The 23,412-nt window shown below is 38.7% G+C and overlaps 2 protein-coding genes across 16 annotated transcripts in view; one reads left to right on the top strand and one right to left on the bottom strand.

Moving 5' to 3' along the window:
- The window catches only part of CTNNA3 (catenin alpha 3), a 452,565-nt gene that overhangs the window by 131,155 nt on the left and 297,998 nt on the right, over window positions 1-23,412 (top strand). The window lies entirely within an intron of this gene.
- The window catches only part of LRRTM3 (leucine rich repeat transmembrane neuronal 3), an 89,433-nt gene that overhangs the window by 13,289 nt on the left and 52,732 nt on the right, over window positions 1-23,412 (bottom strand). The gene's annotated exons all lie outside the window — the stretch shown is intronic.

The raw sequence follows: 23,412 nt of genomic DNA, 5'->3' as shown, positions 1-23,412 counted from the left end.
CAAAAGCATATTTGAATGGACATATATGGATTAATTAAAAGGGCATGTAATGAAAATGTCTCTTTGGAAACATAAACTTAGCTCTCAAGTAGGTTGTGATAGAAATTCCCCTTTTGACATTTTGAACAACCAGTTTCCATGGAGTGCTGTCATCTCATACACAGTGTTCTCAAATTAATAAATTTGAAAATCTAACTTAGGTTCATAGCTTGTGTCAACTTGTGCTGTGAATAATATTATTCAATGATTAATCCAGATATACTTTTCAGAGATGGATAACATATACTGAGTCTACTTTAATCCATTTGCAGATTTTTCTGGTGTCAAAGTCATTTGAAGTACATGACTGAAATCCAAATGTGCTCCACATGCTGAGTTTTGCATGTAGATATTTAAATTAGTTGGAAGACAGAGACAGTTTCCCTTGGGACTCAATCATTTGTTGAATCTTAAATGGCTTAATCTTCATTGTAGGAAGTGTTTTGTTTTTAAAATCCATTTTACAGTGTATAGTGCATCTGTTCTTATTGAAAACATGGTATGGGATTCCTCATATTCTTCTCCCATCCTTCCTTTCTTCTTCCCTCTTCCCACCCTGATAAAAAGGCTAGTTTTTGTTTCTGTGGTTGTTACCCTGAAGTACATTTTGTCAAAGAATAAAGAGCTGAGAGCTGCTGGCTTGGCTAGAGGCAAGTTGGTGCTATCAGTGCTAACATGCCGCAGAGTATAGTGAGTGTTATACTGAACCTCAGGCAGTGCCAAGACAACACAGAATGGAGAGTCAAGGAGACAGGTCGAGGGGGTATAACTTGGGTGTACCCAGTCACAAAGGAGTGGTTAAAGAGAAGGATTTCTGTGAGGTGGGCTTCTGTTTCTTAGAGTGGAAAGAATTGGGTCATCTTCTGTCTATTCAAAGAATAAATTAATAGACAAAATACCAATTCTCCATATAGTTGCTGTTGCACTTTAGTCAAATAACAGCCATATTGCTCTAATGATTTGAACAAAGACATTTTCATGCATCTTAAAAAACCTTTTCAATGATGCCATACTACTAGTACAGTTTTAGAGGAGACTCTTCTGGAATGAACTTCACTTTCTTTGTAGTGATAGATTAACATGTTTACAAGAGAGTGGAGGATATTGGGAGAACAACTCAAAACACAAAAGTATTTAAATCAAATTTCTAACTGGGAACTTATAAAATTAATAGAGATCCATCTAAGTGAAAAAATAAGTACGCTTGCATTGAACGTTCAGATAAAATACCACTTTGACTGAAATTCACTATGCAGTGAGCAGTGGTTTGTTTATTTCTACAAGGCTCATCTGAGTGAAGTATTTCCGATTACATTAGTGAATAAGCTCTGTGTAATTATTTAAGTAAATAAAAGAAAGATCTTTGCTGAAAATTGAATGATATTTGAGCAGAAGGCTAATACCAGATGCATCTTGCGAAACAGGATCAGGAGTTAATATAATTTATATAGCTCATGGATGGGGAGAGTGGCATGAATGGTTCTTTCAGTTCCTGGGAAAGGTTCTTAATAAGTTCTCTGTGTTTACTTGATGAATATGGTATTGTTATTTTCTGTGGTGACAGTAGTAATACTAAAGCATTTCTTTTCCTTAACCAAATAATCATCTACATTGTTTAATATTTGTTCTAATGAAATACTTTTCTTTTTTTGAATTTATTTCCCTTTGTGAGTGGCCTTTCTGTTATATTTTATCACTGTATAATTCTAAACAGAAAAAGCTCTGCTCTCCCAAGCAGCATATACCAGATTATTTCTACTGATGAGAAGAATTCATATTTGCACTTGTTGAAACATTTATAGCATGTGCATCAGTTACACTGCTCCTAAGATATTTGCATGTCACTTGGCCTGTATGTTTGTACATTTCTCCATAATCAAACAATTATTCAGTGTAGGATGGCAATATTTACCCATTTGATAATAATCCTTTAAAATTCAAGCCACAGACTGAAAGCATGAAGTGGCAGTTTCTTGGTGAACCTGCTCTTTATCAGCCTTTTTGCTCCTCAGTACTGCACTAGTTACTGTGGCAGATTTTCAGGAAAATGATGGTAAGTGTGGGAGCATAGACAATGCACTGTGGCAGAGAAAGGGACCAAAGCTGAGTGCTTTAAACAAACCCACAAAATTGTGGAAGAGTTGTCATATGCCTTCTGGGTTCATTAAGGATGACCTTAATTGCTGATTTCCATGGCTCATAGAATTAGAACTGGAATTGGGAGTTTCGGATATCCAGGTGGCTCATTTGCTTGGCCCACTGTGGTAGTTACTAAAAGCCATTAGGAGGCTGCTGGGTTATCTCTATACAGCTGACTCCTTTATAGCCCTCCAGGTACAGGAATTCAAATAGGACTAATATAAAGAAGAGCCTCTTTCAGTCTGTATCTGGGTTATTATTCCCCTTCCAGGCTTTTTTGATAAATGGACCTTAAAACTCCATACTTCTGCTGATGTCAGTGGTATTTCTTTCAGATTTGTCAAGGTAAAGTGCATTTCCTCTTTAAAGAAATCCTGAAGTAGTATGGGAAATGAAAATTGTTTAGGATATTGATTTAGAACTAGCCAGTTAAACCTAATCATTTCAATCTTTTCTTGTGCCTAGTCTTGAAAATATGTTTACTTTCTTGTATTGCCAGTGGAGACATCCATAAGTACTTACTGCATAGCTATTTTGGTTAGCACGTTCTCTTTAGGTCATAGTGGAGTCATATTGTTGTGATAAAGGAAGCAACTTTGTTATTTTTGGTATTGTGGGTAAGCAGAAAGTGGTCCTCTTCAGAACACTCAAACAGAGGTTAAACAACTTTTAAAAAGACCACATATGTAGCAGGAGCCAGCATGAGTTTAAAGGAACACACAAAATGGATGATGAGCAGAACTGCCAGCACTTCTGCCAGGTTTGGCCTGGATAAAAAGAAGGGAGCCTTAATATTTTTTAAATAAGTTGAAAACATTACAGAAAGGATAATAAGTAAATTCCATTTCCATAGTTCTGTATGGGAGCTTCCACAGAATTGCCAATGGAAGAGGTGCTTCTGTTCAGGTAGCTTAACTGCTGCTAGAACATGTAAGAAGACTGTAGAAAACAAAACAAACTTAGAGGGCTTGGGAGCAAGGAATAGTAAAGTAGGCCAGCTGTGTGCAAGGGAAAATGAAATACAGATGTACCAGGTGTCCATAGCTCTGCTTGGCCTAGGATCAGGATTTGATGCCCACAGGTGGTCATGATAGCAGGGCAGGAGGGGAAGATCCTACAGATAATAACTCGCCCTATGTAATTGAGGAATACTAGGATGACATGGAGCCATCTGTATTGGTGGGAGTGTGCATGTTAGAGATAATACTATAGTGCTGCTTTCAGAGTGTGGAGAAATGTGCATTCTGAGCCTGCATACTCTATCTGCACTCGCTCTAGGAAGCTTCTGAGGATAGAGTACTACTTTCACGTAGATGGAAATAAGAGAAATGAAAGATTTTGGATAGACAGAGAACTGGAATGAAAAATGAACTTTGGAAGTTTCTCACATCAGTGAAGCTTTTTTTATTTTGAATTAGAATATTTTGTCCTAACTGGTTTTGTTGCATGTTCTATTAATAATTAAATTTTGCAACAATACAAATGATCAAAACTGATTTTTGGGAAGTTAATTGCAGTTTTAAAATGAGAAAAAAAAAAACTACAACAAAAAAACAACCACAAAACAAGAAGAACATTCTCATCTACTGCAAATGTTCTACTGAATTCTTGTGCATAGATTTTTCTCATTAAAAAAAACAACAACAAAACCACATTTCATTTATTGGAATTTTTTGATGGAAAAATACATCCATGTGTTTTTGACCAATTCTGAGTACCTTGAGAATAATTGCAAGGATTGGTGTCATTTCTGAGACCAGATCATGCCATTAGCATCATGGTGTTTGCAAAGTACTATCACATGTTGTCTGAGACATCAGATTCAGAAACAAAAGGCAATTTAGAAACTGTAGATTGAGCTACTGTTAGTAGTAACACAATGCTTAGTGGCTATTACTAATGAAAGGACTTAAGCTGTCGTGAAAGAATATAGGTAGTTACTATGTCATCTGTCTGCATCAGCCAGCATTGTCTGCTTATGCACCAGTATGTGGCAGGGACCCCTTTTTCTTCTTTCAATTTTGTTAGCATTTTCTAGATTCTCTCCTTTGAGGTATAGTGAGAAAAAAAGGCACAGAGTTTGACTTGTCTCATATGTCTTCTATGTAGCATTAGGAGCTTTAAGGCAAAAGTCATGGGTAGTGTGTCTTCGTGTACCCATACATTTCTGTGTTATTACCTATGTTAGCCATAGAAACCCAAAAAGGTCAGTTAGTCTGTGTCACTTCTTTGGGATGCAATTCTCTTTCATGGTATTGCTGACAGTAGAACAGTAATAATTTACTTGAATTTGATTCACAGCTCAAGCAGTGTGTTGTCAGTGAAGGAAGAAAAGGATTTTCCTGCATTTAGTTACTCACCATGGAGTGCTCTTGTGGGTCTACAATCTTGGCAATACAAGATCACCTCTGAAAAACTGCTTGTGAATTAGGGAATGCTGGCATGCACTTGGACTATCCCCTGTGAAAGTACCGCATGTTCAAAATAATGTTTACAGGTTAGATTTTAGAAGTCAAGCTGCAGGTTCAAGGCTTCATTAACAGAAGGAACTACGAGCTTAAATGGCACTTAAGTGGATGCTAATGCACCTGGACCAGAGGAGGCAGCCCCAAGTAATTTTCTTTAGGTTTTTGAGCTGTCAGTTCCTGGGATGCTGCAGTTCAGTGTTATTTGTGAGCTCAGAAGCATCCCAGTTTGACCATCGGGGAATCCATCTGCTCTGTTAAGTGGTGGTTGGAACTAGAAGCTGGATTAAGTGGTGGTGAACAATGCAGCAATGGCAGATAGATAGATACTCTCTAACAACACTGGTTATATGTGCTGATAGGTCTACCATTTCATCCAAACAATCTGAAAAGACCTGAAGAAGGGCCAGTATTAGGTGCTTGATGAGCCTACATCTTTTGAGAGACTGTTGTGTGAATCCACAGAGAATTGTCTTGACTAACTTCTTATAAATCCCCATCTGCATCTGTCTTCTCTGAAAACCTTTGTGTAAAACTTCTAATTACAAGAATTTGCATGAGAATGACCAAAATATAATTAATTTCTAGTAGAACTCTTTCAAATTTTACATGCTTTGATATGCACACCAGATGGGCCCACACTCAGATCAAACTGCACAATCAGATATCACAGGTACCAACAAATTAAATGTACAAACAATTTGGGCAGATCTTTAGGGTGGTATTAGAATAGGAGAAGTGTTCTATGTAAATTAATGTAACAGAGATGATTGCTGCTTTTTAAAAGAATGGTTTGCTATTGATCATTCCTTTTGGTGCTGTGCTTTGCATATTAAAAATAGATGAGCAGTGAACTATTGAGCTGAGCTACCCAAAGACACAGATGGCTGGTACAGAAGTCTGCAAGTCTCTGAAATCTGTTTTGGAAAATCTCTTATGGAAGAATTTTTACCTCAAAGCTAGTGAAGCTGACTGGAATGGACCACATGTTTGTTTTCTAGCAATAGTTTGTACAGTCATACAGACCAAGTTTCTCTAACCTCACAAATGTTAACAACACAGTTTATAAAGCATGTGAGGATTCTGAAGTAGCAGTGTTGTTCAAGGAATGGGTTTGATTACAGGGAGGATAATGTAGACTTCAGCACTGTTGAGATAGTTCATTCCTTTATGCACTGAGTCTGTGGTACCTGTTTCTTAATTGGGTAGCTGACTTTGGTCACCTAGGAGTCTTTGTGCCTCCACAATGGTTTTATATCCTAGCCACACTGCTGGGGCTTCACTTCTAATTTGCTTCCACAACGCTCTCTAGGCAGCCACGATCTTTATCTGCACTCTGGAATTAGTTCTGATAGGAAATGGATCTGGAGAAGGCAAAGTGCTGCCCAGAGGACATTACTTTTTTTTCTTAGGTCTGTTTCAGGACTTGGTAGAATCTCATGGTTTGGCACTTTGTTGGAGGGAATGGTGATCAAATAATTGAGTCATAATGTTTTTTGAAAGATACAGAGAAATCATTGTTTGTTGAAGGCAAATGCACTCATTTCACATGCATGAATTTCTGTACTAAGTGAATGCTGGTTTGGGAAGAAAGCTACTTTAAAACAATCTAGTGTGGAGATTGAATTACACTGCAGTGATTGCCCCCCCAAAATGCTTATGTTTTGCTGTCAACACAAGTAATCCTTAGTAGGTTTCCTGCTACTTCAAACAGTACTTTGCATTTTCTCTGTCAATGTTTAATCGTCCCCTAAAATATTAAAGACGTGTCATATCTGAAGGTGATGTCCTTGGCAGTACAGTGAAACACATTGATTCTGGATATCTGAAAATACCAAGCAGAGGGGATTTACTCATGGAAGTGAATCTTTTAGCCTGCAGTCCACTTGAAATGCTCTTAAGACAGCAGCTTTGTAGCACACTACGGAATATAGAAACTAACTCAAACCTTTGCAGCAGTATGGTCACATTACATCTGCATGCCTTAGTAAAGCTGCCAGCCCCATTGCCTTTTGTTCATAAATGAGCCCAGTCAGGTTTGAACTAATTCCTCTCTCCATTGTTCTGTGTTTTACAGTGCAAATTTACAGGCAGTGTTTTTAAAATCTTGTAGCTGTGACAGCTAAAATCTGACTTCTATAGAAATAATAACTTGTGGTTTGAAAGTGAGAAAGCAAAATGCAAAAAGCACTGTATTGAGTATTACTGTTGTCAGAATGGTACTGGAGAAGGGATGGGAAAATTCTTTGCAACCTACTCCACAGATAAGATGGCACCTTGGAAAAGTGCAACAAAGAAAAGTAGAACAATTGATTTTTAACTCAGCTCATATCTGTAAGGTTTGCCAACCAGTATCCTAGATATCCAGCTTTTTCAGCACGTGCTATCATTCAGTTTATGGACTAAATGTAAAAATTGCAGTAGAGATTTCAAAACACTCCTATGAATTTCCTTTCTGAAAAAGTAGTAAATTAGTTATGCATTTTGAATAAATGTTTTTTTTTTTAAGGAAGAAAAGCTTTAACTATTTTTGCCTTTCCCATTTTTTGCTTGTTATTTGCCATTCAGGGAAGTTATTGTATTGCTGGAGTGATGATTTGCATTGAATCATTTATATATTCATTTGTTCTCCGTGACGTGGTCTGTTTTAATCCATAAGAACAATTCTGGCAGCCCAATAGGATATTAATTTTCTGAGATTGTTTATATTCTGTTTGTGTTCAGTCAGATTGGTGTACTTGCATGCATGTTTTTTGACTAAAAGGAAAATGAGGAGAGACTAAAAAAAAATGTCCTTAAAGCATTCTGGTCTCTATCCTTAATCCATCTGTCCTTTTAGTTCCTCTCTTCCTTTGGAGATGTTTGAGTAACCTGTGCTACTGCTTTATATCACCTCTTTGCTTCCCTGTAGCAAACAGAGTCTCTGGACTATAGCGTTTTTACTGCATCTGAGAAACCAGGTTGATATTTTTGCTGCATTTACTGTACCTTCACTGCTGCTGCTCTGCTGCCCGCAAGGTCTGAATGACATTGATCTGATGCACACAGCCTGGCAATAAAGCCAGTGTGAACTCTGTAAGAATCTCATGCCTAGCGCAAGGAAATCATTAACCCTCACAGCTTACTTGCATAAATAAAGTAGAGAAATTGCATCTTAGCCAAAATATGGGAAGCATCACGATTTTGCTGGGACAGGATCTCCAGTGAACAAATGTGTAAAAAGCTAGGCTTCTCTATCTGTCCCATTGGGCAAAAGTACTGCAGTGAGAGCAGTAGTGTTTGCTCTTTCCAGAGTCTTGGGAACCTTTGCCAAACTATTTATCTTCATTAATTTCCTTGCTCAAAACACCATTTTGTAGAAAATCTCTCCATCAATGAAGCAGTTTTCCTGACAAGTATTGTGCATTTATTTTATAAAAAGCATTTTATAATTTATTGATATAGCTCTTAAGTGGTGTTCTTCCTTGGTCAAGGGCTTTTTTAGTCTCCCTGTTGTCTAGTGATTGTAATATATTGAGGCCTGTGCAGCATCATCTTGGATCTGTCTTTTCAGATAGATGATTTTTCTTTTCTCCTTTTCTCTGAGGTAACGCAGCAGCTCTTCTTACCTAGTTGCGCTTGTTAGTGACTGGGCATCCCTTTGGACTGCGTGGGGCAAAGCATGTCTCTTGCTTGTATTTAGCTTGGCAGAGCTTTTTATCTGCTTCTTATTTTGTAATCGAGAACATGTTTGTTCTGTGGTTTGTTCTAACATCTATAATACATGCAACAAATGTGGGTTTTACTAAATTTTGTGGAATCTTCTGCTTTGATAGAACTCTATGTCCCTTTTAATTTTTTTCCAGTGCTGAAGCACTATTAATACTTAGCAGCTGCCTCTCTAAATGTTATTCTTTAATCAAGGCCAACTCTAACTTGATCAAACAGGTGGTTGCTTAACCAGCAAATTATTTAACATATAGCCCCAGCCAGAATGTAGCTTCTTATAATTAAAAGACTCATACTTCTGCCAGACATATTTTTCCTTGCTCAGCATTGCATCACCATTTCAGCCAGACTGTGCAACAGTGAAATAGGAACATCCCCAGTGTTAACCCTGTCTCATCCACATCACCCAAATGTGATGGGACCTGCTTTCCAGGTCTCAGAAAAAAAAATATTTCCTTTCTGCATTTCTTTTGAAGATTACAGAATCACAAAAATGTTCAGGTTGGAAAAGACCTTCAGGATCACCAAGTCCAACCATTATCCCTACTTCACAAGGTTCACCCCTAAACCATTTCCCCAAGCACCACATCCAAATGACCTTTAAATATGACCAGGGTTGGTGACTCAGCCACCTCCCTGGACAGCCCATTCCAAAGCCTGACCATTTTTTCCATGATTTTTTTTTTTCCTGATGTCCTGTCTAAACTTTCCCTGTTGCACTTAGGGGACATTCCCTTTTGTTCTATCACTAGTCACCTGTGAGAAGAGATCAACACCAACATCTCCACAGCATCCTTTCAGGTGGCTGTAAGCAGTGATGAGGTCTCCCCTCTGCCTTCTCTTCTTCAAACTAAACAGCCTCAGCTCCCTCAGTTGCTCTTCATATGATTTATTCTCCAGGCCCTTCACAAACTTTGTTGCTCTCCTCTGCACTTGCTCCATCACCTTCACATCCTTCTCGTAATGAGGTGACCAAAACTGAATGCAGTACTTGAGGTGTGGCATCACCAGAGGACAAGGGGACAATCACCTCCCTACTCCTGCTGGGCACAGCATTTCTAATACAAGCCAGGATGTCATTTGTTTTCTTTGCCACCTGGGCACACTGCTTGCTCATATTCAGCTGCTTGTTGATTACAACCCCACCGTCCTTTTCTGTCAGACAGCTTTCCAGCCACACTTTCCCAAGCTGTAGCACTGATTGGAGTTGTGTGACCTAAGTGCAATACCTGGTACTTGGCCTTTTTGAAGCTCATCACATTAATGTTGGCCTATTAATGGAATCTATCCGCATCCCTCTGTAGAGCCTCCCTACCCTCCTGCAGATCAACACTCCCACCTATCTTGGTGTCATCTGTGAACATACTGATGACACACTCTATGTCTTTGTCATGACCATCAGTAAAGATGTTAAATAGAAGTGATCCCAACACTGAGCCCTGAGGAACACCACTTGTGACCAGTCACAATCTCTTCTTGTCATTTTAGGGGGGGGGGGGAAAGCCCAAACCCAAGCATGTGGTTCCACCTTCACATTGCAAAATGGTGTCACTCAGGAAGTTGAAAGCCAGGGCATGAAGTAAATATTTGGGGTCCTTGTTACAGAAACAGCATGTAGCCACTGACACTGGGGCAGAAAGAGGAGCTTTTTATGTTCTCCTTGCCTAATGTCCTGGCTGTCTCAAGGACTGCCTCCTTATTGAGAATCTGTGGCTGGTAGGAAAGGGAAACAGGTATCTGTGTGGGCAAGAGTTCAAATGTGCATATAATGTCTGTTTTTTCCTGAATAATTTAAGGACATATTAAAAACTTCTAGGATCCTTACTCTTGATGAGTAGTTGCCAATGCAAACCAGCCATTGCATAGCTAATTTTTAGCACATAAGCCATGATTAGCTTCCTGGATAACAGCATTACTTTCCAGTCAAACAAAGGGACTTCTCCATCACCTAAGCAGGCAGACTGCTCCATTACTTGCACTATAATTTCCTACAGTAGCATGATAGTTAATGATATAAGCATCACAACTATTGGGGTGTTTAAATCAACTGGTCTGTATTCTATGTTGAAATCTGTAATTTTGGCACTTTTCATTATTTGTAGAAGTATTTGCTGTGAATATAAGGTGGGGGTGTGTGTATCAAGATGCAAAATTGTCAAAGTGTGGTTGTTCCCATCTGTGATCCTTATTTTCAGATTTGACAACTGTAACATAATTCCAAGTATTTATTGTGACCTACTTAGAAAAGATGCAGTTACAACTATTATCATACATGCCAAATATAAAAGAAGTCTGATATTGTCCTATTATAAAATGTTATCCCTCTGTGGTTTTGGGTGAGATGCTTTTCTGATGTACCAGTGAACAGTTTATGCAAAGAGTTTTCACCAGATGTCTGATAAAGGATCCAAAGGCAAGAAAAAAATCTAATGTTGATTGCCACCAGAGGGAAAATTGAGGCTACCAGTATAGTTCAGCCTTTGTAGTTTGAAGTAAGGAACTGAAAGCTTCTTTGCACATAAATCTGTACTGAAACACCAGAAATTGCATTTTAAAAAAATTGCTATTTATTGTGTGAAAGTTTTTGTGCAAAAGTTTTTGTGCAGAAAAAAAAAATTAGCATTAAACTTTCATACTTTATTGTTTTGTTTGGTTGAAGCAGTTGCTTGTGGTGTCTATGGAATACAGAAGTTAAAGTCTTGTTCTTCAGATTGCAAAGGCTATTTAGACTAGTTTTGTTTAAGCAGCCAGAAAAGTTACATATATATATTTATTCCTAATGTTACTGGGTGCTTACTGACAATTTGTCTTGTTTGAGGTATAGTGTGAGGACCTGTTGTGGTAGACCCCATAGGCCCAAAATAGGCTTATACATGTCCTGCCTTGCCTAGGCATGTTTTCTGCTCTATGAGAGAGGCAAGCACAGGAAAAGGACTCAAAACAACTTGTAGCCACTGAGTCTGGCCTGCCCAGGGTCCTGTGGTGAACAAGGTACACACACCTGCCTAGTGCAAGGCCTGTGCTTTTCCCAAATTTGGGTAAAAGTGAGCTTATGGCTTTGCCTAATATGGTAAGGTTTGGCTGCCATTCTGATTGGCTATTCTTGTGTCCAAAGGGCAATTAATCTCAGCCCACATTGATAAGAGGAGATATGCAGATACACAACATGCTTTTGCTCCCCAATTCTCTGCTGTGCTCAGCCATGCTGCAATTGCCTACTCCCTTATTGTTTGCCTGGTAAACTCCACTGCTGCGAGTTACCAGGAGCAGACCCTGGATGTCTGCATGCCATCAGCCTGTGTGGTCAGTGTGACATCATGCTGAGACTGCACCACATCCTGCTTCTACACCTGAAAGTCTTGCTTAGAAGTCCTGGACATAAAGATTGTCCAGAGAAGCTAGAAGAACAAGGTCAGAGATTGTCTTTTTCCCCAGAATCTGGAAAGATTCAAGTCTCAACATCCAACAAGACAGAGTCCCCTGAAAGCGTTTGGGCACTGTCTGGACTGGTAATAATAATTTGTGAGTAGATGCTTAAATGTCTCTTTGTAATTCTCCATTGCCTTCTGCCACATGCAGAAAGAGCTCCTTGAGCCCATCTACTGGGCAAGTGGCATAATGACTGCAAGCAGCATTTGACTGCAGGAATCTTCTCTTCCAGTTCAATTATTGTTCATGACTCTTTTGTCAGTCTCTTAGCGGTTTCATAGGTGTCTCACATTTTTGTAGCATCTCCTTATGTCTGATATAGTAGGTTATATCTGTGTTCAAATAAACAAAGAATTGAAGGTTGATCTGTCATCTTGGTTATTTTATCTAATCCTTTGCTGGCCTTTAAAGAATTATGGATGCTTTAATCAAATAATACTTTAAGCTGACTACTGAATTAACAGTGAGAAACAGATATATTTCACTCTTTTTGACAAATATGTTATTTGTCATTGAATAATCACACAAATTCAGAATGGCATCTTGTATATACATGCTGAAATCACTGTTACAAATCTGGATGAGAGAATTTACTAAAGCAGGGTTTCAGAGTATTGAGAGAGATCTCTGTTTCACTTGGTGTCTTTACAGAAATCTCCTAATAAATAGTGGCATCTGGACTGAATACATGACAGTGGGTTATTGCATATAAAACCTCATTTTATTCACAGCACTTGGCACCTGTTTATTGTAGGTGAATTTTTAAGAGCTATAGTCAGAGCGTAAATGGCCTTCATTCCTAGCATCCCATGTCCACTCTGCATAGTTGCATTTGTCTACTAGTTACAGCTTTCCAAATAATTATGTTGAGTAACACAGTAGCGTGGTGTGCATAATAGCCTGGCTTTGAACTGTTTGTTAATTGGCTATGATAATGTCTGTTAGGTATGCAAAAATGTTGCAAAGAACATCTGCTCTGTTGTAATTGATGCCACTTTTCATGAAGATCAGCACTTTAAGCTCAACAGGGCATTAATTCGTAGCAGAAGCAGTGCAGTGTGAAGCATTGTTTCTCTGTGTACAACAGTGCTCCATGTGGCCAGTGTAACTGTACTGATCCTGCTTTCAGACTTGTTTAGATGAAAGGGCCATATGCTTTCTCTTTTTTTTAAGGAAATCCTTTGTGTTCCTAGATGCAGCTCTCAGTTCTCTATGGGTACACTGCATTTCCAGGAGGGAAGTGAACCTGAAATCTGATGAATCCTAGCCTTAAGATTCACCAGATAATCTGCTGTTACACTACTTCATGGTGATTCTCTCCATTTGTGCATCTGTGTGTTTTCATTTTTCACCTCAGTGCAATCATAAAATACTACAAAGTTCCAGTTGCTTTTTTAGTTTCCAGTTTTCTTTATTTTTAAAGTCAGAGTATTTAATTAATGACTGTTTCCTCTGCTAAGTTTTAAAAAGAGTGTACTTCATTCTCAGCTTAGAGCTATGACTGGTTAAACCAATTTTCACAGTAGCCATAGCCAAATGCATGGTAAGTGAATTCATGTTTATTATATGCATAGTTCCTTTGCTGTTTGATTTCTGCACCTTCTTGAGTTCATTCTCAAATTCATGTATATTAGGACTCAAGAGAGATGATTTCAAAGATGTATGCACAAGTATTTCCTCAGAGATCACTGTGTGCTCCTGAGCTGCACACGTGAACAGCAGAGCTGGCATACTTCCCAGTTGTGGAATGTGTGCAATTGATCCACTGGGTGTATTTGGCTCAGCAGGTCCAGCATGTGTTGACCAGAGGCAGCAGGCAGGCCTGACTTAGGAAATCTGCTTAGGGCATGTGTCATAACGCCTAAACCTTCTGTGTTTCAACTTCTTGTGGCACTCCAGTGACTCAAGAGACTACAGTGTCATAATTGCAGCTTTCTACCTGGTAGCCATGCAAACTGCAAGCACTGAAGAGGAACTCTGAATGTCTGTTTTGCATGTGATACTTGGTTTAGCCCTGTATTTAGAAAGTAGGGATTAATGTATGTGTAGCTACTTCTCTTTCTATTTATTTGTGCTTTGCATACATGTTGAAAAAATGTCAACAAAATGGGTTCTTGATATTAACAGATATATCTGTTAATGTATGGTAATTTGATGCCATAGAAAAATTTGAAATTGAAAGAGGGACTGTCAGGGAATGTGAACTACAAGGTGACCTTACTTGTTATGTGCTGAAATGCAGGTGGGAGAACAAAATGAACACATGAGCTGTACAGTCTCACTCTCAGACTGGAAGAGTGAAGGAAATAAAGTCTTGCAGAGGTCTCTCCTAAATACTTTGATCTTAAGGCAGCTTCTTAATGGAGTTGAGTGTTAAATTTGTAAGATGAGACTATGGGAATGTTGGGGGACAAATTCACTGGCGAATGGGAGAGGCAGTTTGAGAAGGCAGGGTGCTTGGTTCTGTCTTCATGTGGGACTAGTCAGCTGTGTCCTCATAAGGTGAGAAACAACTGGGTACGTGGCAGTTGAATAAGAAAGTGTCTGTGCCCAGCACAGAACATGTCAGCAGTGTCAAGCTATTGTGGAATGGGCATGGCGTATTAGGTAGTTCTGTCTCAAAGCGTGTCTAGTAATTATTTTACTCTGTTCAACACTGGCAAGGCTTTAGCTGGAAAGAAATCTTGTCCAGGATTGAGCTGTGTAGTTAAAAAAAGAATAAAAATAACCAGAGACTGTCTGAAGGGACGATATCAGGAGAAATTAGTCTAGAAATGACTAGAAATTAGTCTAGAAGTGCTGCTACAAATAAAGACAGGCCTGTCCTCCAACACAGTAGTAAACTTTTAATGTTATGAATAATTCAATACTGTAATAGATTGCTGGAAGAAACTGTGAAGTGTACTCTAGAGGAAGCAAGTTAGATTAGCAACACTTCTGTCAAGAATGACAGCATCATAGGCATTCCTGCTGGGGCAAGTGGTCAACAAGGTGATCTCCCCAAGTTCTTCTAGCCTTATTCTAAAAGGTAACTTTTCAGAGGTACTTTTAATGTGAACAGAAGGATTTCTCTTCATGTATTTCCAAGGTTTGGTTTGATGTAAACATTTTCTCAGTAAGAGGAACAATTTTTATTGTTGTAGTTGAAACTGACATTCTAATGCCTGAAAAGAAAACAAGCCGCCTCAGAAATTTATAGATCAGGAAAAGCTGCTGATTGTTTTCAGAACTAGAAGCTATATATCAGAGAAATACACTTGAGTGAGAGTAGTCCCTGTTAAAGAAACAGAGCCAACAAGTAGGTTAAAAGAGAGTTTGGAGAGATCTGTGTTTTGCGTGGAATCAGAGATGTTCTTGCCAACGTCCCATCTGTTCAGCTTTTATTCAGCTCTGTTTTCTTTTCACCTCTCTGTTGTGCTAGCACTCCAAATGGAGACATACTGACTGGATGAAGTTAAGTTTTGAAGTTGTTCTTGTAGTCTCTCCAAAAGCAGGTATCAGACTCATCTGGTTAGTAAGGAGTGATCTGATCCAGGACATCTTAAGAAGCTGCCTTTAATAAATAGGAAGCAAGTTAAGGGAATGATTCTGCTATTCTAGACTTAGATAACAATCCCACTCCCCAAAATTTCGTGACTGACTGAGAAAGCCTGTGTTCAGGACTCTTTGCAGTCTGTCTGTGTTAGGGTATGTGTTCAAGTGGAAAATCATAGGTGTGATGAGGCATTGGTTAACTGTCAAGCAGGAAAACCACAACTGAATTGAAATAACGGGGAAAGATATGCCTGAAAACTGAGAACTGAATCCTCTGTCATAAGCTGTATACCTTGCAGTGTACGGCGTAGCTCTGCCATAAGAAAATGCTGGGTAACTTGCAGCCTGAGAATGGATTTAGAGGCTGAATGACTGAAGGGTAGCACCTACAACAGGCTTAAAACATGGGAAACTCTGCATTGCGTCTTACTGCAGCGTCTCTGTGGGTGGTCTCTGAGTCTGAGAAGTATTTCTTTGTGTTGATTCTTGTTGGCTCACTGAAGAGAGAAGATAATATTTTCTCTTGAGAGAGGCATTCCTAGGAGAAGAGATTATTTTTACTTTATCTTGAACTGCTTTTGTTGAGGTAATATTTTGCTCAAAATAGATGGCCACCGTTTCTGTCTATTCTCTGTAGAAGTTCTAATTTAGTTTATCTCTTCCCCTTATCTTGAAGAAAGAGACCTTGGTGAAAGTGGTAACAGTAATTGGAGGAAACAGCAGTGTAGGATGAACAGCACAGGGCCTTTCATGTTTAAATTACAAAAAAATTTGAGTGAGATGCAATATTTTTCCACTTAGAATGGTATATATCATAGTTTATTTCTGGGAGAGTGGGATAATGGATTTAGTTATTCTCCCACTTAAAGCATCATAAATCAAGACTGATTCAGCTGGGTTTATGCTAGTTACAGTGGAGTGATTTGCCATTGGAATGGGCTGCCCAAGGAGGTGGGGGAGTCGCCATCCCTGGAGGTGTTCAAGAAAAGCCTGGATGAGGCACTTAGTGCCATGGTCTAGTTGACTGGATAGGGCTGGGTGCTAGGTTGGACTGGATGATCTTGGAGGTCTCTTCCAACCTGGATGATTCTATGATTCTATGTAGAAGGAAAACAGGGGGTTAATCTGGTGATATATTTCATTTGGGCTTCATAAATTCACCATTTTTGTCAAAATACCTCAGGTAATTAGCAAAATTGAATATAACTGTTCTATGCTGCCAAGTTTTTCCCTGGAAGCCAGGCATCTTTTTACTAATGCTCCTTTCTTAACTCTGGCAATGCATTCTTGTCCTGGCCCTGCTTTCACTTTTTGCCTGGCAAAAAGCTGAACATGCTGCAGTACTGTAGCAAAATGAGTGGCAAAGCAGTGTAGAGCTGACATAGGCTAATTTCTTCAGGACAAATTCAGAAAGGATTAAAACAATTCTCACTGTCAGATCTGTTTATAAAGGAACTCTTTCAGTGGCCAGGAGACTATCTGTGACTGCATGTAGAGCAGTGGGGTGGATCTGCAATCGCTGCCTACTCACTATACTTTTTCTGGAGACCGTAGGTCCATACAGTTGTAAGACTTCATCCCGAAGTTCAGGAGGTGATTATAGGCCTTGAGATGTGTTTTCATTTTTCCTAAACCACATTTGCCCAGGCTTTTAGAGTGCTAAGTTATTGGCAAAGATAGTGAAGTTTTATTGGAAAAGATCTATTAGTGTTCTTTAATTCAGGCAATTAAATAAAGCAGATTCACAGTTTGAGCCTCACCATGGTGGCTACATAGCATGATATGGTGTGCAAGGGAATCAAAGTATTGTAGGTGAAGCCTGTGTGCAGTACAGTTAGCCTGAGTTGCCTCTCCAAACACAAAGATGTGAGAAGTTTCCATCTCTATTTCTGTACCAGCAACATTGTTAACTGGGGGGGTGCCACACAATGCACTTAACACTACACTGCAGGAATGGGCTTGCTTTTGGGGTGGAGACTGATAGTGCAAGGACCAAAAAGCTTTGTTTTAATATTACCAAGATGAAAACATTGGAGCAGTTCTTGTAGGGGTCTTGTGGAATCTCTGTAAGAGGACGACTTCTAGCTACCTGTCAGACAGACCTAGGACAGGTTGATTGTGTCCTGAAGCGGAGGGTGAACTTGGTGAGTTATCAACAGCAATGTGCTATACTGAGAGGAGGTCTTCGCCCTCATGGCCTACAATAGAAACAAACTGGGTTTTGTATTTGAGTTACCACGGCAGAAGACAACTCAGTAATATTCTGTTTAACGTTGTATCACCTGGGAACAGCAGCTTCCCACTCTGCTAGAGTTCTCTGATACCATCCCCACGTAGTGGGGAGATCGACAGCCTTTGCTTATGCGCTGGTTTGAGGCTAATTGGAATATTCTAATGAGGGAAATTAGATAATTGGTTGTAAAAGAATAATAATGATAAAGTCTATATTGGCTTGCTAAAAGGGATAAAAAGCCAAAATGTAAACAATTTGTCTCTCTTTTGCCTCCTTTGCTCCTAAGGATTGGATCTGTTTGTTCCCTCTTCATTCCACCAATATCTTCCACTAACCACATTAGCAAGTAAGCTTTAGAGATTGTTTTGGTTTCTGTCTGGGAAGAAAGAGGGAGAGAGAGAGGGTAGCTTTGAGCCCCTTCTGGGCAGTTTCTTTGTCCGGGAGGGAGTTTGGATTTCTCTATTATTTGTAATTTGTATAGAATTGTAAACCTTTGTAAATGTGTATGTATGCATGTGAATTTGGCTTTGCTGTAAATATAGCCTTACCTTACTTCTACGCTGCCTGAGCTGGTCTGCTAAATGTCAATAGTGTGTGTGAAGTTCCTAACCTACCACAGCATCCTACACAACTCTAGCATATAACAAATTCTAATCTGCCACTTTATTTCTGAGGCAGGTGATTTTCCTATGAGATCTCAATGAGAACTAAATTGATTGTAGTGCAAAATTCATGAGATACATTGCCAGTTTTTCATACATGACAATGATGGAATTATTTTAAATTATTAAATCATCTTTACTGGGACATACACTACAGAAAGCTTTGTGAATAAATACTTTGCTAACTTGTCTATAACTTTCCTGGGGAAGCTGATCAAATTTGACAAAGGAAATAGGATTCCACAAGAGTTTATATGAAATTATGAGATGATGCAAATGGAAATGTATTTTCTTGGGGGGAGGAGAGAGAATAACTTCTCCATAATTGCATTGCAGATAAAATTGAATTTAAAGGGTCCAGCAAGCTTGTTTGAAGTTCAAAGACGCTTGTGCATAAATTTGCCCTGCCTGGAGTTATTGCATCTTAACACGTATATCCTGATCAAAAGGAAAGTAGAAATGGAGGAGTTTCAGAAATCCAGACTGATTAAGTCAATCTTTCTGGCCCAGTGATGGAATTTAGAAAAAATATCATTTGGTCTTCTCTAAAGTATTATCCCTCTGGATCAAAGGATTTCTCTCCCAGCCTTTCTATACTAATCACACAGTAAAAAATAAATTAACTTCTCTAGCAAAAAGATTATGTTCTTTATGGTCTGTTCAAGTTCACAGGGGCTGATATCCTGCAATGTAAGCTACAGAAATGCTAAGTCAGTAAAAATATTACCCCTTCAACAGCTTGCATTTACCTTTATGACAGATTTGAAGAATGAAATAGTAAAAATGCAGCATGATCTGTTTTTACTTTGTGTAGTGGTTTATGACTTGGTTTCTGAAATAGGGGACTATTACTTGAGGAGCATCTGGCCAATCTTGTTAGCAGTGCTTTACAGCAGGGAGAGATCAGTAGCAATGATTTTTTTTGGTGGAGGGCTATCGAAGAACACACAGACTATGGGTTCTTTGGGAGGTATGCATTTCAGTGGGCAGGAAGAGATGTTGTTTAATTGGCTAGATTAAAAAATCTGGGGAGAGACAAATGCCTTGGTGCCATTCTTAGCATCTCTATTTTCTAGAAGCCTTAACTGGATGAAGCAGGACTTGAAAATATAACTTAGGCTACAGAGTGGGACACAGGGTTGGACAAAGGAAATCTGCAAGACTGTGGCCTTCCACATAGCAAGCAGTGTTTTGTGATACTGATCATTTTCCAGTCATTTAAAGTCTAATAAAAGCCAGTTTAGAGGAAAACAGGTATTTTCCCCCCCATGTATTTATTTCCATGCGTTCCATGTACAGTGGAAATACAAACAAGGAAATTATAAAATGCCCTATTTAATGGATTTTGATCTGCTAGATACATGCTCATTTTGGAGCTCCATTGATTGGAAGAGGTCTCTGCAGGCCAGCCAGTCTACCAGCATGAAGCTAATTGCAGTATTGGACCTTGTCCTGTTTTATACGTATCATAATTTTGCTTTATACTGTGACGGTGTTCATATCATTTCAGTGCCTCAGAAACGCCCTTTGACAATAGTTAAAACAGGCCAAAGAAAATATCTTTAGGTGAGGTAGTTTTAATGTAGCAAGTGATTTCTTCTCCTTTGCCAGCAGTTTTATGTGCAGCTCTAAAGGCCTGGGAGAGCCGCTGAGGAGGCAGGCTTTTATGGAATGTGGGAAGTGCTGCAGCGCATTTAAAACGGGTGTCTAATATAACTACCTGCATAGTAACTTAAAATCTGGCCTGTGTTTGAGGTGTCACAACTCTGTATTTCTGTTAGGGTGTTAAAAATTATATAAATCCACTGAGTCACTGGCAGCAGTGTTTATTTATTGTGTGATGATTTGGAATTCTGAGAGTTATGGGGGAAGGTGACCTTGATGCAGGTTTAAGTGCAGCGCTTGACACAATGCAGTGGAGAACGGGACTGGGGGTACCTTAATTACATTAGATGCACTGGGGTGAATTGAAATGAATTAAACAAGTGATGTTCCTGTTTCATAAACTGCATTTAATCTCATGCATGGCTGTGTTTATGATAGACTTACAGCCATACAGTAAATTAACTGTGAATAGAAGGCGTACAAGTATCTTCATAAGCAGATGTTTTATATTTGAAATAGAAGAGAAATAGGATATACCTTGAGTCATTCAGGACAAGAAGGTTGAAGTCTCATGTTTATGGGGAAAAAAAGATAAATTAACAGTTTTTAATAGTTAATATTTGCTCTTGTCCAGTTCCTAGCATCCAGAGCAAAATTAGACTGGTTATTATGCCACAGAGTGAACCTACATTAAACAGAATGGAAATAAACACAAGGAATGGTATAATCAGCTTCAAGGCTGTTGTACTTATTTAGGCTGGGTCTCAATATTGCTTGCCTGTTGTATGAGTTCAGTTTTACATTTATATTAATCAGCAAACCTGTGCAGTGTATGAAAAAGGTGTAAATGCATTGGAAATCATACTGCTACCTGTCAGTTCATTTTTAACTTTATTTGCTGAAATTTCACTGCAGCCTTTGCTTGACAATTCTATCTACCTAAGGGGTGAGTTGAAAAACCTAAATAGAGAAAAAAAGTTTTGAGTTACATTAGTACATTTGCATGTTACCCTATTTTTTAGTGTTTTGGCCCAGACTGTTTGGTACATTTGACCCACATTCGTCAAACAGTTTTAGAAAGTGATTTTTGCCTATTGTGTTAAATAGTGTATTTGGAAGGGAAAATCAGTCAGCTCTGCTCCTTAATAATCCTGGTGCAGAAATGCACTCTTACAAGATTGTGAAACCTGCCCGTGTGTGGGTGGAATTGGTAATTCAATCATTTATCTTAACGATTGCATTCCATTTTGCAGTGACAGTTTTCATTAAAACTACATTTATTCAGAGAAAAGGTAACCTAATAAGAGTAGCCTCAAGTTAAGACATTTCTCCTTGTCCTTTTAAAATATTTTACTTATTCTGAAATTGGTGTCATTTAGGCATAACAAAGTTTGGGGGTTTATTTTGTTTTAAGAATTGGCCAGAGCTGTAGCCACAGATTACATTTGAAGGTTGTAGGGGCCTCCATAATGTTACCTTCTTCCTGGTATTTTTGCAAGTTTGGGTTCATTTCAGCCTTCCAATGAAGTTTACCTGGAGTTGGGAGTAGGACTTTTCAGGTCATTGGCTTAAACACATTGTAGAAAATATCTGCCTTTACTCTAAGGGTTAGTATTCAGCTTTCATGTTGTATTTCCCATCCAATGCAATATATGTTCCATAGTCCTGCGACTGCTTTTTATACCTGTGGAATTTGAGCTAAAATCTGAACAGCAGACTAGAACTCATATAAAAGGAGTTATTTCTATGGAGTTTGATGTTACAGGTGGGATGTCTGGATGCAGGAGGGACAGGCCCAGCAAATAATAATTTTCCTATGGTTTTTATTGCAGCAAAATTGACTTGAATTGAGTCACATACTTCGTAAATAGGGATACACAGAGTTGTGTGGCATTTGTGCTGTGTGATAGAAAGTGGGAGTTTAATTCCCTTGCTTGTGTTTTGGCATGATGATTGCTCAGAAAAAGGCTTTGCCTCATTTTCTGCTCTGATTTAAATTGTCATGCCTGGCGAAGGAACTTCTCTTGATATTTTTTGGCCTCTTAAGTGTTATAGGCCAAATGCAATGCCCTGGAAATTGTATTTGCACTTGGAGAAGCAAACAAGGCAGAAGTTTCAAGCAAAGAACAGTTAAATACAAACACACCTGCCATCATAATGTATTGATATACATAGCATAATTGTTCTTTTTGTTCCTTCTACTCTAAGAATAGTCCTTGTGATTCCAAAGTCATCTTTTTTTATGCCAAAATATGTTATCCTTTATTCTCAAAAAAAAAAAAAAAAAAAGTTGTAATTTTTGGCACAAATTCTTCATAAAACTGGAGCTGTAAAGTCACTGCTGTAAATTCCTGTTATGACTATATGCATGAATCAGCAGAGAACACTATGGCTCTTGTATTTCTCTGTTCTAAGGAAGGGAAGAGTCAAGCCTGTAAAGTCTAACACAAAAATGAAGCCAATAACAGTGGCTGGAAAAAATGCTTTCAAATAATTATCAAATGAGCTTTTAGGAAGGAAACAGGATATGCCTTTTGAGGAGCAAGTGAGTTTGAAAGGTGCCAGCAATATGATTTCTCATATATTCTTGGATAATACATCACAACAAAACCCTATTGATCTTGTCTGTTGCTGTTGGCAATTAGTCTTAGACAAGGACATGAAGCATACTGACCAGACACCAGAAAGGTGTCAGTACCTGCAGTAGGATCTTCTGTAATAGCTTTATAGTCTGAAGTGTCAACCAGGCAGAGATCGGGAGGAGATTTCTCTTCTGCCTGCTCTCTGTGTTTACATCATGTTGTTTGACACCTAAGGAATGTTTTTGCTGATGGAGTGTTCTTAATTTCCCAACAACAGAGAACTTTAGTTCATTTTGCTATCACTAGAAGGATTGGAAAGTGTTATTTTTCTGTTGTGTAGATACAAACCAGGTAAATCCTGGCTTGAAGATCTTTGTATTATTTAACAGCATTATAGTGGCTAAATATGGTTGCTAACTTCATGGAGTTACCTCCTCTCTTTCTTTACTTCCTCTGCCTCCCATTAGACAGGTAATTGGAAACTGTGGTTTTAGAGCATTGATTGAAGATTTATTTAATATTAGTGGAAATATACTTAATTTGAAAGATTTAAATCCAGGTCTTAATAACTCATGTCTCTGAGTTCTGGGAGACTGTATTGTAACAATTTAGAAAGAGTGCTTGAAATCTAAAAATGAGCCCAGAATTCAAATGCCAGCAAAATAAACACATTTTTTGGTTGTGCTTGTTTGTAATTATGATGGATGCAGAATTTATTTCTTAGAGAGGTCTCACAGCAGTTGCATACAAAATAATTTGCTTGTTACCTTTCCCTTCTCATACCTCATCTCCTTTGAAAGTTACTATTTATCATTTTATGGTACTGGTGAGTAAGTGATGCTGAGTCAATGCTTGATTGGTTTCCAGCTGGTCCTGTGTGGATAATTTATTTAGATGTCAAGCAATCAAATTAAGTGTTCAGATTATTATGGCTTTGCTAGAACTGCAATGTAGCATTGTCGTCATGGTGCCATCCCCAAAGACTCTCACAGCCGATGACTACTCTGAAGTCATAT

Source organism: Pogoniulus pusillus, chromosome 6 (assembly GCF_015220805.1).
Source record: "Pogoniulus pusillus isolate bPogPus1 chromosome 6, bPogPus1.pri, whole genome shotgun sequence".
In the NCBI taxonomy this organism is placed as follows: Eukaryota; Metazoa; Chordata; class Aves; order Piciformes; family Lybiidae; genus Pogoniulus; species Pogoniulus pusillus.
The sequence above is the reverse complement of the archived record's forward strand: the minus strand, read 5'-3'. Positions and strand labels throughout refer to the sequence as shown.